The sequence below is a fragment of the Rattus norvegicus genome, chromosome 13, assembly GCF_036323735.1.
Source record: "Rattus norvegicus strain BN/NHsdMcwi chromosome 13, GRCr8, whole genome shotgun sequence".
NCBI classification, from domain to species: Eukaryota; Metazoa; Chordata; class Mammalia; order Rodentia; family Muridae; genus Rattus; species Rattus norvegicus.
In genome coordinates, this window is record NC_086031.1 from 85447059 (window position 1) to 85459875 (window position 12817).

Genomic DNA, 12817 nt, shown 5'->3' on the forward strand with positions numbered 1-12817 from the left:
GGCCCTAAACAACAAGAACATGGGTTAAGTATCCCCAGATGTGTGTTTAAAACCATCCTCCCACAGCCTTGCATGAAGAGGAGGCATACCCTACCCAGAGAGACAGCAGGACCCAGCAGAGATGTTTCCAAAGGAATCCTTCAAACGTTCTCTTGAAAAGTCCCCCCAGCTCTGAATACTTTTACAGTCTTCGCATCAGTATTGAGTTTAAAAGTTTCCAAACCCCTCCCTGCTGAGTTGTGGCTGTGGATCTGCTCAAGTTTGGAGATCCGTCCTCTGGAGTGTGAGATGAGCTTGGCTGAGACCCCTACCTTCACATCCTAGGATAGTTCCCTAGTTCCCTGCAGACAAGACACTTTCCCTGGCCCTGTGTCCTGTTTTCCTTGACACTTGGGCTGCCTGCAAGGTCTTATCCAAGTGATATGATGCCCTTAGTTAGGGTTTCTACTGCTGCAATGAAATCCCATGACCAAGAAGCAAGTTGGGGAGGAAAGGGTTTATTCAGCTTACACTTCCACATTGCTGTTCATCACCAAAGGAAGTCAGGACTGGAACTCACGCAGGGCAGGATCCCGGAGGCAGGAGCTGATGCTGAGGCCATGGAGGGGTGCTGCTTACTGGCTTGCTTCCCACGGCTCATTCAGCCCACTTTCATTTAGAACCCAGGACCACCAGCCCAGGGTGGGAACCACCTGCAGTGGGCTGGACCCTTCTCCATTAATAATTAATTAAGAAAGTGCCTTATCACCAGATCTTATGGAGGCATTTTCTCCATTGTGATTCCTTCCTTTCAGATAGATATATCTGGTTGTGTGTCAAATTGACCATAAGCCTAGCCACCATACCCATTCCCCCTGGACACAGTAAAGGTAGCCCTAAATATGAGCTCAGCGATGACTGTGCTTGCATTCAGTCATGTTTGTGAACAGGTGGTCTCTGCAGGGACAAATCTCTCCCCCGAGCCTGAGAAGAGGCTCGTTCTTTCATCTGGGACTCCTCTCACCACTGTGTCTAACCTCTAATGCCTGTACATTAGGGATTCGTTCCATGAATGAGGAGTTGACTTGACCACACAAACAAGGGACTTCACAAAGTGCACCCTGACCAAAGTCACCCAGTTTCCTGCAGCATTAAGTGTTCTCTAGTCCTGTTCTCCTCACGGCCTTCCTGCCCATGGGCCTGTCATAAAGGTTCCACAGACCACACATGTGGTCATGAGACTTAGGGAAATTGAGGCTCAAGGAGGGCAGACTCTCGACACGCTGAGAGAAGGCTCCCAGATGACCTATAGCATTCATCCCACGTTGCCGAGGCCTGGGTGAGGATAACCAGCTGCCTCTTCTGGAAATCCTGGGAAATGGCACTATAATACACTTAGTTCGACTAGTGAAATAACGTGCAGGAAATGGGGTCATTTGGGGTTTTCACTGAGCACAGGAAAGCAGGATTAGTCAATAATATTTTCTGAAGCTTCTGCCTTGGTTACTTGAAGATGAACTTAGTTCTCTTGACCACAGACTTCTCTTTGGCTTCCCATGAGCAACCCAACACCCTAATCCTCTTCCCCGCAGGCTTCATTAGCTGCTCCCCAACTCTCATGAAGTCACAAACGGGCATGAGTGAAAGGTCTGGGATTGTGACTTTCTAAGACACCAACACAGGATGAATTATTTGCTTTCCGAGGGCATCCTCACATTCTACACAGAGTTTTATTAGCCTCATAGCTTTTAGAAGCCCTTGGTTGTAAGCCACAAAAATAGTTTTGTGCTATCTTAAGCCAAAAGGAATTTATTGGAAAGACGCTGAGCAGTTCACGGTCTCCCAGGCAAATGTGGAAAGTCAGACCCTGGGAAGGACAGGGCAGGCCAGCTCTGGACAGCTTAACTCTGTGACTTGTCCCCTGAACGTGGTACTTTCCCAGGAGCCTCCAATTTAGACACCTATAGCTCCCATGTCTCTAAAGATTCGGATTTCCCTGAGAGTGTCTGACTCTGAGTTTGGTGTCAGCCCTACCTCATACCCAGGGTGGGTTTTGACCGACAGCCCACCTTCATCATACCAAGTTAGGAAGGGGTGGTTCCTTTAAGAAGAGCTGCAGAGCAGAAAAACAAACAAACAAAATGAAGCAAAACCAGATGTCCACTATAAACATACTCTATGGCAACCTTCATTAATACATTCAAAATCGGCCTCAGTTTTCCAAAGTTCATTTCATACAAAGTTCTCTTTTTATATGAGCCGGAAAGCTTAAGGCTCATCGGAAATGTGTGGGATTTTTATGGTGTCCACATTGGCCTTGCCTCTCTACCAGGTCTAGTTTATGTTTCCAGTGTTTCCTTTTCTTTCTTGTTAGTCATACTGGAGTGTGCATGCGTACATGCGTGCGTGCGTGCGTGCGTGCGTGTGCATTTTTTTGGAGTAAGTCAAAGTGCAAGTGAGCAAATTATCTATGACTCTTGCGGAATGTGTGATGCTGTAGGATGAACTTCCCTATATACCAAGGGCTGGAAGTCTGTCAGAAGTCCAATGGTTATGAAGATGTCATGGCCCAGAGTCCCTGGGGTGCTCCATTTTTAGTGCTTTCCCAGAGTCACTAGATGTAAACAAATTATATCAAACTTTTGCTGCATAGTACTCCTACGTTTGGGGACCACAGGCCAGGGCAACAAGAGAGTGAGCGGTAAAGAGCACTGAACAAAGGCTAGTTGGCAGAGACAATCCGGGGCAGGGCCCCAGTCTGGGTTACTTTCCAAGTGACCTCAGCTGAGCTCTCTTTCTGGAGGAGATGGCCTGGCCTAGAAGCACCAAGGAAAATCTGGCAGTGCCTGGGAGAGCTAAAACACAGCCAACTGCCCCAAGAGCCAAGAATGGGCCAGAGAACTCTAGTGAACTTCCCAGAGCCCCATAGCAACCAGCTCTTGACTGGAGAAGCAAGGCTGAGGTTGAGAAAGATGCGAGGTTTGCCTGCTGCTCTAAAGGAACCCCAGCTCCACCCTCCAACCTCTGATAAGCTGGCATTTCGCCTGCGAGCCTACAGCTGGGAGAGACCTGGGAGTGGTATGCTCCCCACACTGGTGCTGGTTGCAGAGGTCAGCCCCCCGACCCACTCTGCCTGACTCCAACAGACGGCAGCAGCCAGGATACAACAGGCAACCCACCAGTTTCCAGGGAGGAGTGGCTGTGCTCTTAGTTACCCGGGCAGGAGATTCGAGATCTGAGTTGACCTTCTGCACCCTGTAGGGTCCCTCAGAGGCTCCCCTTTCACTTCTCTCTGCTCACTCCTCTTGCATGAGGTCCCACGTGGCTGAACAAGGAAACTTTTCCAGCTCTCTAAGCTTGAGTGTCCACAATTTTGCCCCTGTTTCTAACTCAAACTACATGATTGGCCAAATGCCTCTCTCTGTTCATGTTGAGCACATGGACTGACCATGTCCAACCTTCTTCTCATTAGCCATGGCTAGGAGAAAGCCTTTGTGTATTCCTCTAGGATCATAGAGGGGCTCATTAAATATTAATTCTATCGAGGCGTCAGCACTGGCCTTTTCCTTTAGTTGAACGGTCACTGAAAGAACCCTCAAAGCTTTCTTGGCTCCAGATGAGAAGGGATTCCTTGCCCCAGGGCCATAGACTCACTATTCTGAGAAAAAGAGGTGTGTGTGTTTGGACCATTGGTAAAAAGCAATTATATTAGTCAGGGTCCCCTAGAGGAACATAACTTACAGAATTGGGATTTACTAGAATAGCTTACAGGCCATAGTCCAGCTAGTCCAGCATGGCTGTTTACCAACAGAAGGTTCAGTCTATGAGGCTGGGCTGTCTCCAATGGTCTTCCGTACACACCGGAATCCTGAAGAACAGGCTCCAATGCCAGTGAAGGAATGGAGTCTTGTCGTTGAGAATGAGATAACTCATGTTATCGGCAAGAGAGAGACAACGTCCTTCCGTGCCCTTTATATAGGCCACCAGCAGAAGGTGCGGCCCAGATTAAAGATGGATCTTCTCTCATCAAAAGACCTGGATTAAAGATGTATCTTGCCACCTCAAAGATCTATTTTAGAAGTGAGTCTTTCCTCTTCAAATGACTTAATTAATTTTTATTTTTTAAAAATCCCTTACAGGCGTGCCCAGTCATGTGGGTTTTAGCTAATTTCAGATGTAGTCAAATAGACAACCAAGAACAGCCATCAGGTCAGTGCTCTGAGCCTTTCAGAGAACTCACGGGGTTTTTTTGCCAGCTGACTCCTGTGTACTTCCTCCTTGGGCTCTTCAAACACAACTCTTGCTAAGTGCAAGGAGCCACCTAAACCCTTCATGATTGCTCCAGGGCAGTTTTAGTGCTGAGGTCACACTGTCGGTGTAAGACTTTATCTATTAGCCAGTTTGACTCTTCTCTGAGCACAACAGACCTTTGGCCATGAGGTCACCCTGGCCCCTGTGGGAGCTTGTTGGCCTTTGCTCAACTGTCCTTCCCAGTCAACATGGGCTGAATTCTCCCCTTTCCACAAGGCCTCATTCAAACCTCCCTCCCACAAGACCTTCCTCCTCCCCTGTGGCCCACAAACCTGTTCACCTGTGTCTTAGCAAATGCCCTCTCAGGCCATGTCAAGGCCTCTCACTCCTGCATGCTTCCCTTCTTGGCTTGGCTGTCTCTGGAGAACATTTCTTGTCCCTGTCAGAACTCAACAAGCACAGTTTTGGACCAATGTTCTGGCTCTGGTTCTGCTCACATGATAGGACCTTTACATTGTAAAAAAATATAATTATTCATTTATCTGTGGACACATGTGCTATAGTACACAGACATGGAGTTCAGAGGACAACTTTGTGGGAGGAGAGAACGACCATAAGGATCCCAGGGACTGATTTCAGATTTTCAGGTTGGTGGCCACACCATTTGAGTCATCTCACCCTCTCAATAGCCCGTGATACCCACCAGGCTCCAATGGCCTCTGGGTTACTCTGCCCTTCTATCCCTTCTCACTGGCAGAGGAATTCCTATTTGCCTCCATAGGCCCATGCTGATTCCTTCGCCTCACAATGGCCACTTCTGTAATGGAGAGGCCGTTTTCTTCCATGATGCACTTGCAGAACAGAAAGGGCCTTCACAGGGACGCCCTCTTTGGTCACAGCATTCCTGCAGGACAAACCATCCTGCTCTCTGTGGCTCTGCGGGAGACAAGCTCTTGACTCCAAGGGGCCAGGGCCTTTATTTCTCCCCTGTCTCTTAAAATCTCAGAGCAAGTGACTGCTTATGGCCCCGAGGCCTTGCTGCCTTTTGAACCCGGGGAAGTCAGTCTACCTTTTGTTTCTCTGGGACACCCAGGCCAGAGGCCATGATAAATTGGAGGCTGTACAGAAAGTTGAGTTGGGAGCTCTGCCAGGAACTGAACCTCTCTCCCACAGGAAACTGCTGACTAGAAATACCGGGGCCACCAAGGCAGCTCCTGACTTCAAGGCTCAAAGAGTTATAGTATGAATCCCCAGAGCATTCAAACATAGGTCACAGGTCAGGCCAAAGGGAGGGTGCGGCCTGAGCGAAAATGTTGAAGGTCTACCATGCCCAAGAGGAGTGGTCCTGGCTAGTAGATACTGCCAGTATCTCGACACATTTGATGATGGGCTTCTCACAAGGCCATGTGTTTCCCTGAGCATCTCTCCTGAACCCCCCGAGAACAACTTCAAATGGTAGGGAGCAGAATGGGATGGGGCATGTGTGTGTCATACGCCAGCATCTTCCCAGAGAGTTTCACTAGGGAAGCTGGGACCTCCCTATCTGCGCCAAGGCCTCTTCCATGTGACGCGGTTGGCGTTTCCATTCTGTAGGGGCTTGTCACAGTAGGTGGGTTACAAGGTCATCATCCCACTGCGAGGAGTCTCTTGATGTTACACATGGTCACTATAAATGTTTCCTCCAAGAGTTTAAGAGCTTGTGTCCTTTTCCTTGGTTTTGTTTTTAAGGGTTTTTTGTTTTTGTTTTCTTTCTTTTTTCTCTGACTCAGTATCTGGATGGTTCTCCCAAAGGCACTAGGGTGTGATCTAAGAATGAGACCGGTGCCAGGTTTGGGGTTGAGCTGCTTTCCTGCACCCCCATAAACAAACCTGGGAGCTGAGACTGAAGCTGGCCTGTCTGCCCCTTGGGCACTGTTCCGAGGCTACTCTTGAAGCATGGGCCCTCTCTCCCCAGGAGATTTCCAAGAGGGAGGATTTGGCCTCCCACCTCCAGGCATGGAGTCCTCTCTCAGGGATATGAGGAGGAGGGAAGGGACTGAAGGCACTGTGGGAATCTTACTTCTTTCCCTGGAGCACCTATGTGACCAGAAGCCAAGCCTCTTCCGAGGAAACCCTCCAACTGCAGGAGCCTAAGGCTGGGATGGATTGGTCACTGCCCATGCTTGAATTCTTCCATCTTCTCAGGAGTGGATCCCTTTCTTTCTCCGTCTTTGTGTTGCTTCAGGCTTCTTCTGGGTTAGCCACTATCCTTCCCACCAATTCCTCACACCAACCCAAGTCTTCTCTCTTCCCCTTTGTGTTTATCATTTCTAGTCAGCTCCTCTAAGGTCAGAGGCCTGAGAGCCAAATCTTACCTTCCTTCTCTCTCTCTCTCTCTCTCTCTCTCTCTCTCTCTCTCTCTCTCTCTCTCTCTCTCTCAGGCCTCCCTGCTCCCCCCTCTTTTCTTCTTCTCCCAGTCCTGTTTCCTCTCCTTCCAAGAACATGCCATTTCCCAGAAAGTTCCACTTGCAGTCATGGTTATTTTCATGTGTTTCCCGTTCTAACATCGCAGAGGAATGTCTGACGTCATCTCCACAAGAGAATCCAATAGCCACCCGCCCCAGTTACTCTCTCCTTTCCTTTCTTTGCTAGATGTTTGCTCAGTCTTGACTCTTGAGTATTTAAACTCACCTTTCTCTGTGTGTTGCTGGAACCCTGCTCAACCCTGATTGTCTTGAATTGTGTTGCTTCATAAACATCAGATGTAAGTCTCAAAAGACCTAACTCACTGGTCCTGAATTTGTCTACACATTAGAGTCATCTTAGGAAATGTAACACTCCTGTGTTCAGATCACACACTACGGCAATTAAGTCAGAATGTCTACAGGTGGGAACCAGCCACCAGTAAGTTTTAAAGACTCCCAACAATTCCAATAGATCTCAAAGATTGAGAGCTACAATGAAGAGAGTTGTGCTGAAGGGAATGAGAACCCGCAGTCCACAGGGCCTGGGGAACTGAGGACAGAGAGGAAGGTCCAAAATCCCTTCCAGGCACACCTGAGCTCTCCTGGCCTGACTCTTAGGGAGGGCTGATCACCAGCCCAGGAGACTTCCTGCTTCGTCAGAGGGTGCGATTTCAAACTGGACATCACAGAAGCCCAATGTCTAGGTCAGGAGAGCAAGTAGTCACTGTGTCTCCTTCCTGGCTTCAGACCCCAAGCCCTGGATGCTTGCACACTTTGCTGAGCATGTGTGTCTTTTAAAGACCTAGTCCTGACTCCTGTCTCTTTGGCTGGGGATGCAACCACCTACCTGGGACAGCAGGAAGCCATGTGATCCAACCAAGGATGGGAGACTGTGAATGCTAACCCATGTGGACTTTCAACATGGCAGTCGCAAAAAAAAAAAAAAAAAAAAAAAAAAAAAAAAAAAAAGGAAGCTGCAGAAGATTTACCTGTGGCAGAGTCTCAATGTCTGTAGCTCCAACTGCTTGGGCAGACATCTTCATACAGGGCTGTCACACACCTGTGTGGATTCTTCTATACCTATTTAAACAGATTACCAGCCCTAGCAAGCCTCAGGGTCTGTCTTAGTTACTTTTCTATTGCTTTGATAAGAATACTATGACAAAGACAAAAGCAGTGTTTAATTTGGGGCTTACAGTTTCAGAGGGTTAGAATCCATGGCCATCATGGAGGGGAGCACGACAGCAGGCAGGCAGGCAGGCAGGCAGGCAGGCAGGCAGGCAGGCAGGCATGGTGCTAGAGCATTAGCTGAGAGACCACATCTTGAGACACAACCACGAGGCAGAGAGAAATAACTGGGAATAGCATTGGCTTTTAAAACTTCAAAACCCACCCCCACTGACACACTTCCTCCACCAAGGCCACACCTCCTAATCCTTCCCAAACAGTTCCACCAAAAGGAACTAAGTATTCAAATATATGAGCCTATGGAAACCAATCTCATTCAAACTACCACAGGGGTCTAACTCATTAGTTTTGGCTTGGGAGTCATGGAAGTTGCCTTTCTAGCAAGTTCGTAGGGGCTGCAGCAATCTAGGGGCTATAGTTGGAGACCTAACTTGCCAGACGAAAGGCAGAGGGAAAAGGCAATAAGAAGAATTGAGAGGAGGAGGGGAAGCTAGGCCCAGGAATCTGCCCACTTGTTGAGGGAAGGCTGGGCTCTTTCTCTGGCCCTCATATATCAGTGAGTAGAGAGTGAGGGTGGGTCATGAGTTCTGCACTGTGAGTGCTCTGTGACTGTTAGCATGTGGGGACATGCCAACACATGTGCTGAATGCCAGTTTATTGCCTGTTCTTCTGGAAAGACAATCTATGCCTCTGGCTTCGTAAAGACTCAACAAAGCAACTCAAAATACTTTCTCGTTTAACATGCCCCAACCCTATGTCCAGAGCACATTGCCCATAGCATTTCTGGGCCTAACACAGTGGTTGAGCCCCTGAGGGGGTTCTTGCCTGTCTGAACATCACTGTCTCGCAGGAATGGCAAGTAGTTAACAAACATCTGCTTCTTAGAGATGGTAAGAAGGGGAAAAAAAATATCCAATTTCTGTGAGTTTAAGCCTCTTTCTAGGTGGCTCCTGTCCTGCTCTCCTGAACAGATTACAACTCCCAGGGAGAGGAATTAGCCTGCCTGTTGCAATGTGTCTCTAGAGGTACTCACCAGGAGGGTCATCCACAGAGCCCTTTACAACAAAGGCCTCAACGTTACAGCCTTCTTCCTGCCCAGGCTGTTTAAATTAAGACGAATTTCCAGTTCCTCCCAGCTGGTGGTTTGATGGAAAGGATCTGGCTGGTTGTATGAGGGCTGCTGGGTTTTGTCTTCTAAGAGACTACCAGACTCAAAGAGGGCAATGTGCTGGTCTGATGTGAAAAATGTTGCTTAGCAGTGGGGAATTCCAGCAATTCGAAACCAGCGGCAATGTGGTAGACATACCATTTATATCCTGGGACCAGTAGTCAAACGAGGGGTGAACGCTGTAGCTATGGTAAGACCCTGGCCAGTGAGCCTTCCACCCCACCTCTCTCCTGGGATCAACTTGTGTCTTAACTTTATTCTTTTAGACTGACCAGCAACCTCTAGAGGACAGAGGGTGGACCACATGGAACCAGGAGCAGGCTCTGTTCAAGCATCGCCAAGAGAAAAAGTATTGTCCAGTCTCTGTGCAGTTTCCCACGACCTACCACGAGATGCTTGGGCCTGGTGCATCACTTAGACTGTGGTTAGGAGTTCACATTCCTGGGCCAGTTCCTCTAGCCCACTGTCTATGAGGGAGCAGCCCAGAAATCCCAGTGGTACTCAGACAATGGCGATGACCCCAGAGACTTGAGAACTCAGGCGGGACTCCTAGGAAATGAAAGTCCGAGAATATTCCCAAGACTCTGAGTTCTTCCTGGGTACCTGATTCACTATTGAAAAAATTATGAGCTATGCTTGTAAACAACTGGAGATGGCACTTTTTTAAGATTAGTCTCAAAAGATTCTCCATTTAAAGGCACATAGACTTCAGGAAGTCTTGCAAAGCGGTTCATGTCATAAAAATGATAGTTTATTGTAAGATACATCCTTCACTGCTGAACCAATGTATCAGTAATCTTTTACCATCTCATAGTCCAACGCTCTCACTAGGAGTTTATTCTGTGAGGAAAATTCTTGAGGCGGGTGGTGGGGCGGGGTGGAGTGGGGGGACTGTGTTGAAGCACATACTGAAGAGCGGGCAGTGGATGCATCCTGGGAACAGGGTTGCATGTTACGTCCCACTGTGGAACTCAGACCACAAAGGCTGTCGTCCAGTACAACAGCTGTTCTCCATGCAGCCAGCACCAAGGGGCTTCTGAGGGAGGGAGTGACTCATGACAGCCTCTTCAGCACTTGCCTTTTGGTGAAGTTCCCCTTTTCTGAACACCCTGGCCGCACATGTTGTGTGGTTTGGTTTCTTTCTGCTTTGTCACCTGTCATCATCCTTTATGGATGGCCTCAAAGGGCGAAGGCCAACAGAAAAAGAAGGCTGTGGCTTCCCAATCATCAGACTTAATCTCAACTGCAGGCTTCACCATGTACTAGTCATGAGACACTGGGTAAACCAATCCCTTCTGTTTCTTCATCCGTGATGTATGTGGATAATAATATCTATGGTTAGGCTGATATCTTTTAAAAAAGCTTTTTAGTATATATGTTTTGCCTGTGTGTGTGTGTGTGTGTGTGTGTGTGTGTGTGTGTGTGTGTGTCTCAGATCCCCTGGTACTGGAATTAGAGACAGTTGTGACTCTCCATGTGGATGCTGGGAATAGAACCCTATCTTCTGGAAGAAGAGGAAGCATTCTTAACTGCTAAGCCCTCTCCACCCTTTCTACGAAGCTTGAGTGATTTATGCTTATAAAGCCTTAGAGCAATGTCTGTCAGACAGTTACACCTTCAATCAGCACCAGCTATCACCATCATCTGAACTAAGGAAGGATTCTCTCCCAGAGATTGTATAGATCATATCACATGAGTGTGACGCACAGAAATTTGCTGTAGATTTCCTGGGATCTGAATCAGCAGTTGGAGAAATTGCCGGATTGTGCCAGCAGAGGCTTCTACTTAAGACATCATGTATTACACAACCAAGCGTCATTTGTGGTTGCCCTTTGGGATTAAAAAAACTGGCTTGACCTACATCTACATAGAGCAGGAGGTCCCACGGGTCAGTCCTATATGAATTTGATAGTGGGAGTGGGTTGAGTGGAGGGAATTGTTTTCCTGTTCCTACCGACTCTTCACCACATGGCTTTGTCTTGCTGAACTGTTGCCATGCTTTGTTAGTTGTGCCACACTGAAGCCATCCTCACTCTCTCCTTCCCCAGAACAACAGTGGTAGAACACTGCATACCTGCTTTGATGGAAGGGTTTGGCAAAGGAAGAGGAGCAGTTTTCATCATCACAGCTTATCAAAGTCCCATGACTTTTCTGTCACTAGCGCTCCTCCCTGTGAGCCTCCTTTCTGGAGGACCCAACTTTAGCAATGTTGCCTGGTCTTGATCTTTTCTTTTCTCTTTGTTGAACTTCCCCACAGAAGGGATCTGAGATGTCATTCTGGGTGAGGTGTACCTTCCTAAAGTCTATTAAAGTATATTCTGAAATGGATGCTATTTTGCCTTTGCTATATATAGTTTGAATCTTGAATGTCCTTCAAGGGCCATGTGTTGAAAGTATAGTTACCAGCCTGTGGTGCACCTGGGAGTTGACAGAATCGTTAGGAAGTGTTGTGGTAAATGTTAAAAAAAGGTCTGAACCTTTTAAACCCACTCTAGTGCTGGCCGCATGGCACTGCAGGGTACTTTTATCTTAGCAGCTCCACTCTGCCCCCAAGTACTCTCTGAGAACCTTTTATCCCACGCTAGCACTGGCACCCGGACCCGTAGGGGCACATGACACTGTGGGGTATCTTGTACCCTTTCTAGTGTCTTCACCTGTGAGGCCACATGGCACTTAGTTCCCTTTTGGCCTGGTCTAGTGCCACCAGCACCCATGGGCCACATAGCACTGTGGGGTATCCTTATCTCAGTGGCTCCATGATGGCCCCCAAGATACTCTCTAACCCGGGCAGTCTGCAAGTCATTCCAGAGTGGCACCTTGCCTTGCTGCTTTCACTCACAGTTCTCTTGAGGGGTTACCAAGCCAGGCTCACACATTCCAATTCTGTGGAAGGCTTGATGTATCCCACCACCATACCTTCTCTTGAACTCAAGTCGCCACATGAAAGGACACACCACACAATAACCTCTGATCCAATTGATAAGATATAATTTGCCCATCTGGACAGCACAAAATCCTGTACACACCTATCCCTTAAAAATATTCATAAGAACCTGTACAGAGAAGAATCTTAACACCTGCTGCCATGTTTTCCCAGCTCCTTCTCCTCTAAAACTTTGTTCCCACCCATCCTTCCTTCTCGTCCAATGACAGGCCTCACTCTATCCTGTACCTGCCTTCCTGCATGAAGACGTCATCTTCAAGGAAGTGGACCTTAGTGGGAGGAAGTTAGGACCTTGAGGAGGATGTTGCATCCCAGTCCCTTGAGGCTCAGTTCTTCATGGTTTCCTGGCTGCCATGAGATAAGCAGCTTCTTCCACATGGGCTTCTACCACAGACCCAACAGCCAAAGGGCCAAGTATGGCCTGAATCATGAGACAGAAATACATCTTCCCTGTTGACTTACCTCAGGCATTTTCTCACAGAAACATGGCTTTGACTAATCTAGCCATTCAGAGAATCCTGATGCTATCCTAATTGTATCTATTTGCATATCCAGCTCCAGATTGTCTTTACAAGTGTTCTTTCTGGGCAAGAACCAATGCCTCCTCTAAGCCTCAGAAGGTGAGAGAACGTAGTAGTTTAATATCTGCATTGGAGCTAACTGGCCTAGGTGCGAACACTGGCTCCACTGCCTCCTAATATGTAACTCTCCTAGGAACCATGCTGGAGGACCTAAACGAGATAATGAAGTTGCCGTGGTCTGAGGCCCTGTCCACGCCTGCGTCACACTGCTGCAGTGATGTGGAAGCGTTGCCACCCCAGGCTGGGAAAGACTGGATCTGTA